The sequence below is a fragment of the Oncorhynchus tshawytscha genome, linkage group LG14 (assembly GCF_018296145.1).
Source record: "Oncorhynchus tshawytscha isolate Ot180627B linkage group LG14, Otsh_v2.0, whole genome shotgun sequence".
Lineage (NCBI taxonomy): Eukaryota > Metazoa > Chordata > Actinopteri > Salmoniformes > Salmonidae > Oncorhynchus > Oncorhynchus tshawytscha.
In genome coordinates, this window is record NC_056442.1 from 42,663,593 (window position 1) to 42,681,129 (window position 17,537).

General features: G+C 43.9%; 1 protein-coding gene and 1 long non-coding RNA gene across 6 annotated transcripts in view; both read left to right on the forward strand.

Moving 5' to 3' along the window:
- LOC112267238 (chloride channel protein 2) overlaps window positions 1–17,537 on the forward strand; it is a 464,010-nt gene that overhangs the window by 127,094 nt on the left and 319,379 nt on the right. The gene's annotated exons all lie outside the window — the stretch shown is intronic.
- LOC121839280 lies at window positions 1,593–13,512 on the forward strand. 5 transcript variants are annotated; one of them, XR_006078855.1, is made up of 8 exons: window positions 1,593–1,733; window positions 2,022–2,133; window positions 8,662–9,262; window positions 9,425–9,617; window positions 9,831–9,888; window positions 10,355–10,411; window positions 10,726–10,969; window positions 12,352–13,512. It is a non-coding gene; the product is annotated as an uncharacterized LOC121839280 (long non-coding RNA). The 5 variants fall into 5 exon arrangements; XR_006078856.1 differs by having other exon boundaries at window positions 8,662–8,852; window positions 9,506–9,617; XR_006078852.1 differs by having other exon boundaries at window positions 8,662–9,617.

The following is a 17,537-nucleotide window of genomic DNA, read 5'->3' on the forward strand; positions in this document are numbered from 1 at the left end:
ACAGAGATCTTTGATGAAAACCTGCTCCAGAGCCCTCAGGGCCTCAGACTGGGGCCAAGGTCCACCTTCCAACAGGACAATGACCCTAAGCACACAGCCAAGACAACACAGGAGTGGCTTCGGGACAAGTCTCTGAATGTCCTTGAGTGGCCCAGCCAGAGCCCGGACTTGAACCCGATCGAACATCTCTGGAGAGACCTGAAAATAGCTGTGCAGCGAAGCTCCCCATCCAACTTGACAGAGTTTGAGAGGATTTTCAGAGAAGAATGGGAGAAACTCCCCAAATACAGGTATGCCAAGATTGTAGCATCATACCCAAGAAGACTCCAGCTGTCATCACTGCCAAAGGTGCTTCAACAAAGTACTGAGTAAAGGGTCTGAATATGTATGTAAATGTGATATTTCAGTCGAACATTTTTAAGACATTTCCCAAAATAAAAAATGTTTTTGCTTTGTCATTATGTGGTATTGTGTGTAGATTTGGAGGGGGGGATTTAATCCATTTTAGAATAAGGTTGTAACATAACAAAATGTGGAAAAAGTCAAGGTGTCTGAATACCTCCCGAAATCACTATATAACGAATAGGATATTTACTATTAAAGTGATGCATATATTTTCCTTAAAAATGGCTATTGTTTTGCACAAACAAAAGAGCATCAATCACATACCTAAAATATATATTGGGGTACATTTTAAAAGATATTTTACTGAAGAGCTCAGTGACTTTCAACGTGGCACCATCATAGGATGCCACCTTTCCAACAAGTCCGTTCTGTAAGTGCTGTTGTTGTGAAGTGGAAACGTCAAGGAGCAACAACGGCTCAGCTGCGAAGTGGCACAGCACGTAAAAATCATCTGTCCTCGTTTGCAACACTCACTTCTGAGTTCCAAAGTGCCTCTGGAAGCAACGTCAGCACAATAACTGTTCGTTGGGAGCTTCATGAAATGGGTTTCCATGGCTGAGTAGATGCACACAAGCCTTAGATCACCATGCGCAATGCCAAGCGTTGGCTGGAGTGGTGTAAAGCTTGCCGCCATTGGACTGTGGAGCAGTGGAAACGCGTTCTCTGTTGTGATGAATCTCGCTTCACCTTCTGGCAGTCTGACGGACGAATCTGGGTTTGACGGGTGCCAGGAGAAAGTTACCTGCCCCAATGCATATTGTAAAGTTTGGTAAAGTCTGGTGGAATAGGAATAATGATCTGGGGCTGTTTTTCACAGTTCGGGCTAGGCCCCCAACAAAGTCTTAAAGAAACACATATCAATGAATAATGCACAGAGTTCCCATTTGTATGTCACATTTTATGTTAGCGTATCACATTGCCAGAAAGGGTAAAATTATCACTATTCATCAATCTATACTTATTCTACTAAAATATCACTTGAGGGGTGTAATAAACCACGCTGATAACTGATCGATTAAACAAACACATAAATAATTCACATTGCATGTGTATTCGTATAGTATGATGATAGCACTACTGCAATGCGCATTTGGATACCCACTGCTTAAAGCCATAGCCCGCTCCTGTGCGCATGACGCCCCTCAATCAAGGCCTTTTCTTCCATGGTGCTCGTCCCCGTGTTCCATTTATTCCAGGAGGGATATCATAGGAGTTCGCGACACCGTTATATAGGTTTAAAGTCACTTATAGTCACCAAATCCCACTTTGCGTCTGCCTTCTTGAGCTCTTTATCCTAGGCGTGTGCCTCTGCAAACCTGTTTTGTTTGGTGAGTTTTTTGGTTTGTTGTGCCAACAATTGGACCTAATGTGCGGAAATGTTTATGATTCCTGAAATGTAGCAATCCGTAGATTCACATGCCCATAAAACGTATAATATCCAGTGAGCGAGTGACGATAACCTAGCCTAACTTTTGATTAATATTTCTTTTGAAAGTAGAAGGTTGGAATAATAAATGACCAATTTAATCGAATCCAACTCACATGCGTTTTAGGCAACCGCAAAAAATGTGGACTGAACGTCATATTTGATTTACCCTGGCGTTAATGTTTGACAGCTGGCCATCCTCCTGTCTACGGTGTGCACATAAACGGTACAACTCTCCCAAAAGCAGTATGAAATGAGATACGTGCACGGGAAAACAAATCTGAATGGAACAAGACAAACCGGTATGTTTCTTCTTTTTTTTTGTTGCTCAAAGTAAAATATAAAATAATATGATTATCTGTTCATAATCTCTTATTTCCCATATTGCCATTATCCCTTTGAGTAGGCCTAGGCAACCTCCATTTCTTTTCATGAGTCAATAGATAATCTAATCACTAGAATATTGATAATGTATCTGGATGTATAGAGGCTATTGCCTAATCTACAACACCGGATTTTGCTTGCTAAGAAATGGCCTTTGGACATTGTGCATACTGCATGCTGGTTTGGTGAACACTATGTACTCTCATTCACCCCACTCCAACTCCTACCACACACACTGTGAATTATGCTGATATCAAGATTAGATTAAAAATCAGTGTTTGGTGGTTAAAGTAAAAGGCACTAGGAATAGTTCAGTGGTGAGATAAGCCCCCTACCTCTACCCAGCCACAGCAGTCCTCCTATAATAACCAGTCTGGAGACACATTTATTCAAGGATTTTTCTTTATTTAAAAAAAACTATTTTCTACATTGTAGAATAATAGTGAAGACATCAAAACTATGACATAAAACATGGAATCATGTAGTAACCAAAAAAGTGTTAAACAAATCTAAACATGTTATATTCTTCAAAGTAGCCACCCTTTGCCTTGATGACAGCTTTACACACTCTTGGCATTCTCTCAACCAGCTTCATGAGGAATGCTTTTCCAACAGTCTTGAAGGAGTTCCCACATATGCTGAGAATTGTTGGCTGCTTTTCCTTCACTCTGCGGTCCAACCCATCCCAAACCATCTCAATTGGGTCGAGGTCGTATGATTGTGGAAGCTATGTCATCTGATGCAGCAATCCATCACTCTCCTTGGTCAAATAGCCCTTACACTGCCTGGAGGTGTGTTTTGGGTGATTTTCCTGTTGGAAAAACAAATGATAGTCCCACTAAGCGCAAACCAGATGGGATGGCGTATCGCCGCAGAATGCTCTGGTGGCCATGCTGGTTAACTGTGCCTTGAATTCTAAATAAATCACTGACAGTGTCACCAGCAAAGCACTATCACACCTCCTTCTCCGTTTACCTACTCTGCATCTCACAAAGACACAGCTGTTGAAACATGTTTATTATTGGCATCTGGTTGTAGTGGTTTCTTTGCAGCAATTTGACTATGAAGCCATGATTCAAGCAGTCTCCTCTGAACAGTTGATGTTGATGTGTCTGATACTTGAACTCTGTGAAGCATTTATTTGGGCTGCAATTTCTGAGGCTGGTAACTTTTTAATGAACTTATCCTCTGCAGCAGAGGTAACTCTGGGTCTTCCTTTCTTGTAGCGGTCCTCATGAGAGCCAGTTTCATCATAGTGCATGGTGGTTTTTGCGACGACACTTGAAGAAACTTTCAAACTTCTTGACATTTTCTGGATTGACTGACCTTCATGTCTTAAAGTAATGAATGATGGACTGTCGTTTCTCTTTGCTTATTTGAGCTGTTCTTGCCATAACATGAACTTGGTATTTTACCAAATAGGGCTATCTTCTATGTACCACCCCTATCTAGTCACTACACAACTGACTGGCTCAAACGCATTAAGAAGGAAAGAAATTACACAAATTAACTTTTAACAAGGCACACCTGTTAATTGAAATGCATTCCAGGTGACTACCTTATGAAGCTGGTTAAGAGAAAGCCAAGAGTGTGCAAAGCTGTCATCAAGGCAAAGGGTGGTTTCTTGAAAGCATCTCAAATATTAAATATATTTAGATTTCTTTAACACTTTTTGGGGGGTTACTGCTAGATTCCATATGTGTTATTCCATTGTTTTGATGTCTTCACTATTATTCTACAATATAGAAAATAGTAAAAATAAAGAAAAACCCCTGAATGAATAGTTGTGTCCAAACTTTTGTGTGTGTAAACTCAGCAAAAAAAACTTCAACTGCATTTATTTTCTTCAAATTTAACATGTGTAAATATTTGTATGAACATAACAAGATTCAACAACTGAGACATAAACTGTACCAGTTCCACAGACATGTGACTAACAGAAATGGAACAATGTGTCCCTGAACAAAGGGGGGGTCAAAATCAAAAGTAACAGTCAGTATCTGGTGTGGCCACCATCTGTATTAAGTACTGCGGTGCATCTCCTCCTCATAGACTGCACCAGATTTGCCAGTTCTTACTGTGAGATGTTACCCCACTCTTCCACCAAGGCACCTGCAAGTTCCCGGATATTTCTGGGGGGAATGGCCCTAGCCCTCACCCTCTGATCCAACAGGTCCCAGACGTGCTCAATGAGATTCAGATCTGGGCTCTTCGCTGGCCATGGCAGAACACTGACATTCCTGTCTTGCAGGAAATCAAGCACAGAATGAGCGGTAGAGCCTGCAGGAAAGGTTACCACATAAGGGAGGAGGATGTCTTCCCTGTAATGCACAGCGTTGAGATTGCCTGTAATGACAACAAGCTCAGTCCGATGACACACCGCCCCAGACCATGACGGACTCTCCACCTCCAAATCAATCCCGCTCCAGAGTACAGGTCTCAGTGTAACGCTCATTCCTTCGACGATAAACGCAAATCCGACCATCACCCCTGGTGAGACAAACCCGCGACTCGTAAGTGAAGAGCACTTTCTGCCAGTCCTGTTTGGTCCAGCGACGGTGGGTTTGTGCCCATAGGCGATGTTGTTGCCGGTGATGTCTGGTGAGGATCTGCCTTACAACAGGCCTAAAATCCCTCAGTCCTGCCTCTCTCAGCCTATTGCGGACAGTCTGAGCACTGGTGGAGGGATTGTGCGTTCCTGGTGTAACTCGGGCAGTTGTTGTTGCCATCCTGTACCTGTCCCGCAGGTGTGATGTTCAGGTCTACCGATCCTGTGCAGGTGTTACACGCGGTCTGCCACTGCGAGGACAATCAGCTGTCCGTCCTGTCTCCCTGTAGCGCTGTCTTAGGCATCTCACAGTACTGACATTACAATTTATTGCCCTGGCCACATGTGCAGTCCTCATGCCTCCTTGCAGCACGCCTAAGGCACGTTCACGCAGATGAGCAAGCACCCTGACCATCTTTTTTTGTGTGTTTTTCAGAGTCAGTAGAAAGGCCTCTTTAGTGTCCTACATTTTCACAACAATGACCTTAATTGCCCACCGTCTGTAAGCTGTTAGTGTCTTAACGACCATCCACAGGTGCATGTTCATTAAATTGTTTATGGTTCATTTAACAAGCATGGGAAACAGTGTTTTAAATCCTTTACAATGAAGATCTGTGAAGTTATTTGGATTTTTATGAATGATCTTTAAAAGACGGTCTTGAAAAAGGGACGTTTCTTTTTTTGCTCAGTTTATATACACAGTTGAAGTCCAAGTTTACATACACCTTAGCCAAATACATTTAAACTCTTTCACAATTCCTGACATTTAATCCACGTAACAATTCCTTATTTTAGGTCAGTTAGGATCACACCTTTATTTTAAGAATGTGAAATGTCAGAATAATTATAGAGGGAATGATTTATTTCGGCTTATATTTCTTTCATCACATTCCCAGTGGGTTAGAAGTTTCCTTGCACTCAATTAGTATTTAGTAGCACTGCCTTTAAATTGTTTAACTTGGGTCAAACGTTTTGGGTAGCATTCCACAAGCTTCCCACAATAAGTTGGGTGAATTTCGGCCCATTCCTCCTGACAGAGCTGGTGTAACTGAGTCAGGTGTGTAGGCCTCCTTGATCACATACACTTTTTCAGTTCTGCCCACAAATTTTCTATAGTATTGAGGTCAGGGCTTTGTGGTGGCCACACCAATACCATGACTTTGTTGTCCTTAAGCCATTGTGCCACAACTTTGGAAGTATGCTTGGGGTCATTGTCCATTTGGAAGACCCATTTGCAACCAAGCTTTAACTTCCTGACTGGTGTCTTGAGATGTTGCTTCAATATATCCACATAATTGTCCTACCTCATGATGCCATCTATTTGGTGAAGTGCACCAGTCCCTCCTGCAGCAAAGCACCTCCACAACATGATGCTAGTGTTCTTCGGCTTGCAAGCTTCCCCCTTTTTCTGTCAAACGTAACGATGGTTGTTATGTCCAAACAGTTCTATTTTTGTATCATCAGACCAGAGGACATTTCTCCAAAAAGTACGATCTTTGTCCCCATGTGCAATTGCAAACCGTAGTCTGGCCTTTTTTACGGTGGTTTTGGAGCAGTGGCTCGTTCCTTGCTGAGTGGCCTCTCATGTTACGTCGATATAGGACTCCTTTTACTGTGGATATAGATACTTTTGTTCCCGTTTCCTCCAGCATCTTCACAAGGTCCTTTGCTGCTGTTCTGGGATTGATTTGCACTTTTCGCACCACAGTACATTAATCTCTAGGAGACAGAACGCATCTCCTTCCTGAGCAGTATGACGGCTATATATATATATATATATATACACACTGCTCAAAAAAATAAAGGGAACACTTAAACAACACAATGTAACTCCAAGTCAATCACACTTCTGTGAAATCAAACTGTCCACTTAAGAAGCAACACTGATTGACAAATTTCACATGCTGTTGTGCAAATGGAATAGACAACAGGTGGAAATTATAGGCAATTAGCTAGACACCCCCAATTAAGGAGTGGTTCTGCACGTGGTGACCACAGACCACTTCTCAGTTCCTATGCTTCCTGGCTGATGTTTTGGTCACTTTTGAATGGTGGCGGTGCTTTCACTCTAGTGGTAGCATGAGACGGAGTCTACAACCCACACAAGTGGCTCAGGTAGTGCAGCTCATCCAGGATGGCACATCAATGCGAGCTGTGGCAAGAAGGTTTGCTGTGTCTGTCAGCGTAGTGTCCAGAGCCTGGAGGCGCTACCAGGAGACAGGCCAGTACATCAGGAGATGTGGAGGAGGCCGTAGGAGGGAAACAACCCAGCAGCAGGACCGCTACCTCCGCCTTTGTGCAAGGAGGAGCAGGAGGAGCACTGCCAGAGCCCTGCAAAATGACATCCTGCAGGCCACAAATGTGTATGTCTCTGCTCAAACGGTCAGAAACAGACTCCATGAGGGTGGTATGAGGGCCCGACGTCCACAGGTGGGGGTTGTGCTTTACAGCCCAATACCGTGCAGGACGTTTGGCATTTGCCAGAGAACACCAAGATTGGCAAATTCGTGCTCTTCACAGATGAAAGCAGGTTCACACCATGTGACAGTCTGGAGACGCCGTGGAGAACATTCTGCTGCCTGCAACATCCTCCAGCATGGCTTTGAGTCATGGTGTGGGGTGGTATTTCCATCCATGTGCTCGCCAGAGTAGCCTGACTGCCATTAGGTAGAGATGAGATCCTCAGACCCCTTGTGAGACCATATGCTGGTGCGGTTGGCCCTGGGTTCCTCCTAATGCAGGACAATGCTAGACCTCATGTGGCTGGAGTGTGTCAGCAGTTCCTGCAAGAGGAAGGCATTGATGCTATGGACTGGCCAGCCCCGTTCCCCAGAACTGAATCCAATTGAGCACATCTGGGACAACATGTCTCGCTCCATCCACCAACGCCACGTTGCACCACAGACTGTCCAGGAGTTGGCAGATGCTTTAGTCCAGGTCTGGGAAGAGATCCCTCAGGAGACCATCCTCTACCTCATCAGGAGCATGCCCAGGTGTTGTAGGGAGGTCTTACAGGCATGTGGAGGCCACACACACTACTGAGCCTAATTTTTACTTGTTTTAAGGACATTACATCAAAGTTGGATCAGCCTGTAGTGTGGTTTTCCACTTTAATTTTGAGTGTGACTCCAAATCCAGACCTCCATGGGTTGATAAATTTGATTTCCATTGATAATTTTAGTGTGATTTTGTTGTCAGCACATTCAACTATGTAAAGAAAAAATGATGTAATAAGAATATTTCATTCATTCATATCTAGGATGTGTTATTTTAGTGTTCCCTTAATTTTTTTGAGCAGTGTATATATATGAATGTCACCTTTATCCAAATGGGTGCATACATTTTTACCTACGGGTGGTCCTAGGAATCAAACCCACTGTCCTGGCATAGCAAGCGTCATGCTCTACCAACTGAGTTCCCTCTTTATCGTCCTGTCTCCATTCTATCCTCCTCCTACCCCTCCTTCGTCCTGCACACTTTCACCCCAGAAGCCCACTTTGAGCTGGCCCTGGTGTTGTGGAGTGGCCCAGGGAACAATGGCCCCACCAGCCCATATGGAGACAGAAAGTGTAACCACGGTGATGGAGCTGTGGCAGATCTTTATATTCCCATGTAGCAAAAACCCTTTCAGATAATTCACGTAGTACAGCAGGAGACACGGAGAGAGGGGAAGACTAAGGAGAAGGTTTGCATGATAAATTTAGTGTCTGTCTGTGTGTGACCATTACATTAATCCCTAGTGTGTGTAAGTGTGTGTGCTCAGTGGGCCAGCCTTACTGGTGTCTTTACGTAAGGCATAACCATGGCAATGCCAAGCAGTATCTAATAAAAGGCTGCTTCCCTCAATCTCTCTCTCACTTCCTTTCTCTTCCTCTGTCTGCCTTGCCAACCTACGTAGCACAGCATGCTCAACATCAGCAGATGGAGATAGATGGAAGAGCGAGGTGGGAGAAAAGGACAGGAATATGTCTAACGTCTCACCCTCCATCGAGTGGAGCCCTCTGTGAATGCAGCCTGCTGTATCATCCATCTGTGTTGGGGACATCTTTGGTCTGTCAAAGAAGAGGATCTTTCATTTACCAGAGTTAGGTATCTTTGTGATCTGTTGAGGAAAAATCTCTTTGATATGTGCTAGAAAAGGATGACTGTACAGTGGGGATCTCTCCTCATTGTGTGTTTCTGAGGAGGATCGTTTGTGTCTTTTGTGTTGGCCAAGGCTCTCTGAATAATGGTTAATAGGATACTGTGGCTGCACATGTTACATTGCATCAGCCCATAGAAAATACGTGATTCAGGGATGTCCCCCTCACTATTTGAATCGTCAACAGTACATGTTGACTATGCTGACCTTTGTTTTGGTGAAGACTAAAAAATAATTGCATGACAAGGGTGATGGGATGAATTTGAGCTATAAATGCATTGAACTCAACATCTGTCAATAATGCGAGAGACACCACCCTGTCTTGACGGAACACTACAAAAGAACGACAAGCGACAGGGTGAGTAGGAGGAACAGAAGGGAGAATAAAAGGGTCATCATGATTTTGACGTTGCCCTTCTCCTACCATGCTCCCATACCCTGTGTGGGCGCTGTGTCGGGGGTGGGGAGGGGGCAGGGCGATGTGTACTAAGTGAGGAAGGGGTGTGCCATGCTTCCCAAGGTGGTACCCGTTCTGCCCACCACCACTCTCAGTCCCCCTATGTGTGCTGTTTTGTGCCCTTGCTGTTGCCACTCTGTGGAGCTGCCATGCTGGAAGTGGGCTTCTGCCACCTGCTGCCTGCCTCCCGACCCCTGGGTGGACAGCCAGTAGAGCTGGGGAACAGGCAGAAGGAGGGACGAAGGCCTTCTCACAGGTAAGGAAGCTTATTTTCTTTTCAGGTAGGATAGTTAGACATCTTTGTTTTAGACAAGTGAGAGGCACACAAGTCTTATGGATGCTCAAGCTTGTCCCATGGCCCTATTCAATCTTCGGATGAATATAGGTCACACCCTCCAAGTGACCCAGTGACTGAACCCTCCCTGACTCACCTTCCCATTCTTTCCCACCCCACTAATCCCAACTGCAGGGGAATCCATTCGTCAGGGACACAGGGGATGTCAAGGACCAGAGCACTGCTGCATATGGTGAGTGAAATGGCACCTTGGCAGCAGTGGAGGCTGCTGAGGGGAAGACAGCTAACAATAATGGGTGGAACAGCAAATGGAATGGCATCAAACACATAGAAACCATGTGAACCACATAGAAACCATGTATTTGCTACCATTCCGCTCCAGCCATTACCACGAGCCCGTCCTCCCCAATTAAAGTGCCACCAATCTCCTGTGCTTGGCAGTTAGTCTGGGTCAGACACATTCTGTAGGCTCCAGGTTTAAACTGGGAGGCATGCCAGATAGTTATTGTTGTTGTGGTTACTCTGTTTCTTCAGTGTTGAGTTTCTGGTTCCTCTAAATACTGGTAAATGTCATGGGAAAGTGAGAATAAATGGGTCAAGGATAATCTGGCATGCTTACATCCCTACATGCTTTAAAGGGCGCCAACTGATTTGTGGGCTGTTTTAACTCTCTGTTCTCTGTGTATCCATGGATACAGGCTCACCACTGGAGGGTGCTATAGACCTACAAGAGGAAGAGATGGAACAGTCTGTCAGTGAGTCCAATGCAAGACTCTTTATCCAAGAATGTATTGATATACTGTGTAGAACAGTGGAGGCTGCTGACGGAAGGATGGCTCATAATAATGGATAGAATGGAGTGAATGGTATCAAATCAAACACATAAAAACCAAGTGGTTGATACCATTCCATTTACTCCATTCCAGACATTATTATGAGCCATCCTCCCCTCAGCATCCTTCACTGGTGTAGAAGAAGAGTACAAATACACATCTTATTAATTACAATGCCCCTGATTAGAGTAAATCAGGTTTCACCTTCTCTTTTGTCCTAATCTCTCCCTTCCCAGGTCTGACGTTCACCCTGGATCCCTCTGCTGCTGCTCTATCCCTCCACCTCCTCCCTCACTGTGACCTTCCACGGACCAAGCCCTCCGTCACTACCCTCTCGTCACCATAGCAACAGGGTCACTGGTTCAGTGTCCCAGGAGTCTGCCCCTCAGCTCCTCCCTCAGGTGTGTGGGGACGTGGTCATCGTCAGGGATCAGTTTTACTGGGAGGTGGATGTCTGCAACAGCACTCTGTATAGGATAGGTGAGGATGTGCACTCTACTCCACCTAGCCATGAGTTAATGGTAGTGGCAGAACAAGTACAAATCACTGCTTTGATAATAATACTCTTAGCCTCTTGCATGCTGATATATTTCTACTGACAGATGGGCTACATTTCTTACACATAATCATGTGGCGGTTGTAGCCTACAAATACATACAGGCAGTCTTGTGCAAATACTCCCACACACTCATAATATTGTCCCTAGGGCATACATGACACAGGCTCTGTCCTACATAAAGTTCATTCACGTCCTTTAACTCTGCTCTGTGGTGCCACCCGGTGGTGAACAGGATGTCAGCATGGATTTCCCAGCGCTTGGCCGAACCACTAACAATTAAATAGTTTCTTTAACAATTTCATTTTGGCTTACAAGGCATATTGACATCTGCTCTCTGTAAACAACAGAAACTCTAATAATTTGGCCCAGCAACAAGCCATAAACAATCTGTTGATTTGAATCAAATATGACAGAAATGTGCAGCTTCATCATTAACTGTAGAGAGTCAGGCCAAATACGTATTAGTGGTTGTTGACCAGGATGACTGGCACTGTCGACCGAACATGGGATGGGAACAGCATTGATATTTGACATATTATTGCTCACTCGTGCCTAGCCCACATGAACAAAATACTACGGTTTACTATAGAATGCTACAGTACTTACTATAGAATGTTGTAGTATACTATTTTAAATACTACAGTAATCTTTGCAAAAACACTACTGTAATTACTATAGTATATACTACAGTATTTCATTTGCATATACCCAGCACATTCCCCTCCTATATCCCAATTTGTTCCACCCATAAGTGAGCGATGTTTCTCTCTTATGGGTGGCACCAATATTATTGTGTTCCCTACATAGAAAAGAGCAGAAGCTGACACTGCATTCAGACCTCAGTTCTACCTACCTACTGTATAGGTTATGGAATATTTGCTCTTTAAATGTTTTGTCCATTAGGGTTCCACAAGTATTTTACAGTCTGCAAAAATACTACAGTAATTACTATAGTATATTGTTTTTCTTACTATGATTTTTATACCATAGTAAACTAACAACTACAGTCTTCATGGGGTCTTCCTGGGGAATACATATAACAACTTTTTGTTTTTAAGTACAAGTGGCTGCCACGCACTGCCGCTACTAAATACATATAGGGGAAACACTGTGGGTGCCTGGGGGACAGTTTGTTCCTGCTCCAATCAACATGTTTTAGTCAGGCCAAACGAGGCAACAACTATGTAGCTTTGTTGAGTGCAGAAAAAGTCGGGCATAAAGACCACCCCGTTTCATAATGACATTGCAATGTTTATTTGCACAATATTTAAAAACATAAGTTCCTTTCCTATTTTCCATACAGGAGTGAGCTCATTGGACGATGCTTGCGGCTGGTGGCTTGAAAGGCGGGGCTTGTCCTTCTCCACTGTGTACGATAGCCGTCGGGAGCCCTTACTGCCCACTCGCTTCAGCAACGCTGGGGTGCGTCCCGCTCTGGGGCTGGGCCAGGGCAGGCTGAGGCTCCGCTGTGGCCTACCCCCTCTACCCCACATCTTCCTCAGCCGAGCGTCCGCCGCGTCCACTGGTGGGGGTCGCTGGCGCAGAGACGTGCCCTTCCAGTCTGTACGGGCGGTCATCCAGAAGTTTGAGGAGCTGGCGGTGTCAGATTCTCACTCTGGGCTGGTGTCCAGTTTTGGGTCGTCCTGCTCCACTCTGGCCTCCTTGGCCGAAGCAGGCCCAGGTCTAGGCTTCAGCCCAGGAGCAGCTTGCCATCCTGGGCAAGAGGGAAGGGGGCTGGGGCAGAGTAACATGTGGAGGACAGATTATAGTACCTTGTACAATGATGGGCCTCTCCCTGCTGGTGATAGGAGCAAACTACTACCACGTCACATTACAAATAGGTTTTTATAAGGTTGGTGATGACACTGTGTGACAAATTTGGGATAAACTTGTGAGATGGAAGGGCCATTCTTCTGCTTTATGATAGGAGAAAACCATTTGGGATGAGTTTGATCTTTGGATGACTATTTCCATGACTAATTTCTCATCTCTGAGGAACTCTGTGACTTTCTCATCAGTGTGATTGTGACCCAGTAGTTGACTTTCTCCCCAGGACGCTGGGCTTCCTCTCAGCTACACAACCCCCACAGGTTTGGGGCTGGGCCCGGGCTGTCTGTAGGAGGAGGAGGATTTCTCACTGGGGGTCCCACACTCTGGTGTGGGGGTTGATGGTAGGACAGTAGGGTTGATACGGATGGTGGCGGTGTATGTGAGGTGTGGGAGTCAGTGGCAGTGACACTACCAGTGTTGACACTGGGTCACAAAGACAAGTGGTAAAGTACATTTATCCAGTGGTGTGTGTGTGTGTTACTCCCTCTGCCCCATCTTGTCTCTCCATGATCTGTCTGTTTTCTGCTTTTTGCATGTTCTGGAAAGGACAATCATTTGGTCAGACCACCCAAGTTGTAAATCACATTGTAAAAAAAAAAAAAAAAATCAACCAAATTAAAACAACCATCAATCACGGGAAGAGCCGTTTGTACCTGTGGAGAGGAGAAAACAAGATGTCCACCGAGTAGTTGTTGGGCTGGGCCAATAATTTAATTCATTGACGTGCTACTTGTCACGCATCTTCAGGGAACATAATTGCGCACAAAAGACTGCGTCAGTATCAGTGGAATAATTCGGAAGAGACGGTTGGTCTGTGAGTCAAATGCGCTGTTACACTGTCGCCCCCCGAAACACTAATCTTGATGACTGTGTTGATGTTTAATGGTCGAGGTATTTACCGCAGGAATAAAAATGTGTGTACTGCGGCCAGTTATCACTGGGTTCTCGACTCTTGAGAACTATCAACTTTCCAAAGCCGCTTAAAATAAAGTGTGGAAGTAATCTCACTCTTATAAACAAAATTAGAAGGGGTAATGCAGAATTCAAAGGCACTCAGTAATGAGGTTTCTGTCGGGGGGTGATTCAAGCCTGGTGTTTGCTTATCGAGGGGGGAGCAGATCTGTAAGCAACACGGGAACAGCTGTAGAGAAGAACAGACCCATATAGACCCTGAACGTTACATACAGTACTGTAGGTGTCAGTGAGTTATTATTTTGGCGCCAACGTTTAGGCCGAGTAGTTTAACGGACACAACGGTCTGGTAACATTAGAGAATCAAGACTAGGCCTAAACTACTATATAATATCAGATATATACAGCAGGCTGCTACAGTGACGACTTGGAGTAACGCAATTGTACAAGCCTAAAGTGAGAGATATCACAGTTGGATCCGAGGTGTCAAAGACAAGTGGTGTTGTGTCCCCCTCCTCCCCAGGTTTCCATGCCAATGGCTTCTGGTCGCTAATTGCATGGAGGGCAATAATTAGACTCACACTCTCCATCTAGGGAACCCTCGAAAATGGATTGTGAGAAAAAGACAACCAGGAGCACCAATTTAATTCGCACCCCCGTCCACTTTCATTTCGCCGTTTCGGCAGTGTTTGCGTATTGATTCCGAGCTTTTATACATGAATAAACATGAATTCTAACCAGACCGCAATTTAAATTTTGAGTGGCTATTCTCTACTTTCCATTGCTAGGAGTAACACAAGAATTAGCCTGACAACACCAGGTCATGTAGGCCTGGTTGGTCTTATTACCATCATTATCAACATCAGCATAACAGTAGCTATAAAGACATCATCCCTTACCGTTTTGTTGTTCTGTCAGTTGCCATTAAGAACCAAATTGGAGGCAGTAAAAAGTTCTTCACCGAGACACATCCTGGTTTTAATTGACCTCATAATCTGTCAGTGTAGATGATTAGTGCTGAATATGACCGATTTATATTTCATCATGTATAAGTTTAATTTATAAACACTGGCATGGCTATTCAATCACTGGCATGTTATTATTTTTTCCATCATTAGGCTAAATAATATCCACCTCCTCCAAGAGTCATATTAAGGATTTTATCAAGGGTAAAATAAAATGAGTCATCGTACTTCTGACGACGCTCTATAAAAGTCAACTAATCAGTGAGCAACTTTACTTTTTTCTGAGTTGTTCTTGAGAAACAAAATTCCGTCTCGATGTCTGGACTTGATAAAGCGAGCAGTGGTCCAAGGAGAGCGCGGGAGACAGGATGTCCATACTCCATTCAGCGCATTTGTTCTGGTTTGTTTCACGACATTTACACTCGAGTCAGAAATGATTGAGACTGGAATGTAAATTATAATTAAGGACATCAGGCATATTACCAAACAAATCCATCTCTCAGGTGCCACAGCGGGTTAAATGTGCGTGCGTAAAAGAGGGACAGAAATTGTAGTGACCTCGTTGTCGACCTCTGCCATTTGATCAGTGTACATAAAACCGTGATGGGGGACAGGTGGTGTTGGGGGCGCCCTGTAACCGGTTGGTACACATCTGCCAGGCTATCTGCGCCCCCTTCTCGCTGTATATTCGGCTGGGCTGGTATATTCACACCTCCAGTATAATCCAGCCAGCAAACAGGATGCGGTCCCGAAAGTGTGCCAGTCAGACGGAAAGAGGATGGAGTGAGGGGGTTTCTGGGGAAGTAGGCCTACACAAATGAAACATGCGCTGCTGCGTTTATGCACTTTCGGCTGTCTGTATTCGACACCATCAGCAAATACACAGAGAAGAGGCATGATTGCATCAAAAGCACCAATATGTTCTCACATAGGCCTATATAGCGTCTCTGTTTCTTTGATCTGGCCTCGGTGTGTCCTATCTTCAGGGAGAAGATATTACACAACACTTTGACTATAAAAATAGGCATGGTGTCTGGTTTATATTAGGTTGGGTCTTATCGGAATTGTAACCTTACTCACTCTCATAAAACGCTGGTCACGGTTAATTGATTGTATTAGAACGCAATCAATGTTTTTTGGCATATGACTTCAGACGCGTGCGCTCTCTTTCCTTTTCCCTCTCATTTTCTCTTCCTCTCGCTCCTCTCTTCTTTAAATGAAACCACTAGTCAAGACTTGGGGGAACGACTATAAACTCCTGGCTAAGCTACTTTCATTCTTGAAGTGGGTGCGAGAATGAGACTCATTTTTTAAAAATCGGCAGGACAAACTCTACACTAGCTACCGAGGTGGAGAGACTCTACTTTTCAGCCCTGAATCCGTTACTTTTACATATACAATAATAGGAGGCTGTACAATAGACCCAATAATATGGCAACATTAAAGAATGTATTACAACACCCAGAATCTATAAACCAGATGTTGTATTATCTCAGGCATGTCCACACACACACATCATTTTTGGAATTCAGAAAAGTGCACCTACTGTGTAGCAATCCATGTGTGTGGGGAAATACACAAAAGCTCCCCTCATTACTCTGAGTGTGACCGGCATAATATAAGTGTGTGGTGTTAGCTCCAATAGACAATTCGCTAGCCAGTCTAATGAATTGGTCCGTGCAGCAATAAATAAAAGCGGCGGCTATCACTTCGTGATGAAGTGCAAATAGACCATCATCGATTCCATTTCACGGGTGCGCGAAGTGGACGGAGGAGAGGGGAACCCGCGTGTGAATTCACTCACCTAAATGGAAGTCTCTCACAGCCACATAATGTGACCTATGCATAAAAATTGCACGCTGTCCTCACACATACAACTTCTCTAGCTCCAACAGTGCAGTAATACCTAGCAATACAAAACAATACACACAAATCTCAAAATAAATTAAAAGGAAATGAAGAAATAACAGAACAAACAATGTCCGGAACATCAAATTTAATGTATATACACTACCAGTCAAATGTGTGGACACCTACTCAAGGGCTTTTCTTTATTTTTTAAAACTATTTTCTACGTTGTAGAATAATAGTGAAGACTTCAAAACTATGAAATAAAACATGGAATCATGTAGTAACCAAAACAGTGTTAAACAAATCCAAATATATTTTTGACTGGTACTGTATTTGTGTACTTTATATGTACTTTCACCACCAAACTGGCATGTCAGATCTGTACTTTTTCAATAATAATGTTTATTTGCTCTTCAATTTCGGCTACAATGTCTGTCTATAGCATAAACACAAGGGGACAAAATAAGTCCGTTTTATTCCAATGCTTTGACAGATATTTAGGGGTTCCCACATTCACTTCTATCTCCACCGACACTGGCGCTGGGGAACAAGCCATAAATACAAACGGATGCAGAAAATAGAATGCAATTTTATTCAAATAGCCTAAGACTAGTGCTGGCACAATTATCATATAATAATACAACCGGCAATTATAGACAATAACCATGGACCCCAAAAAATATATTGACATAACTGTCTTAATATATTAATTTTAGGAGAAGAGGGGATTCAACTTCATACCGTATGCAAGTAGATCTAGCTTACCCAATAGCAGTTTTTCATTTTTACAGTTTTTTTAATGAGTATAACACCACAGTTGGGAGGAAAAGCTTAATTCGTGTTTTGAAGGGTGTCGCCAAAGCTGTGTTGTATGCATTAGGTATGATGTCACATTTTCAGAGATGCATTATTAAAAATATATATATATATT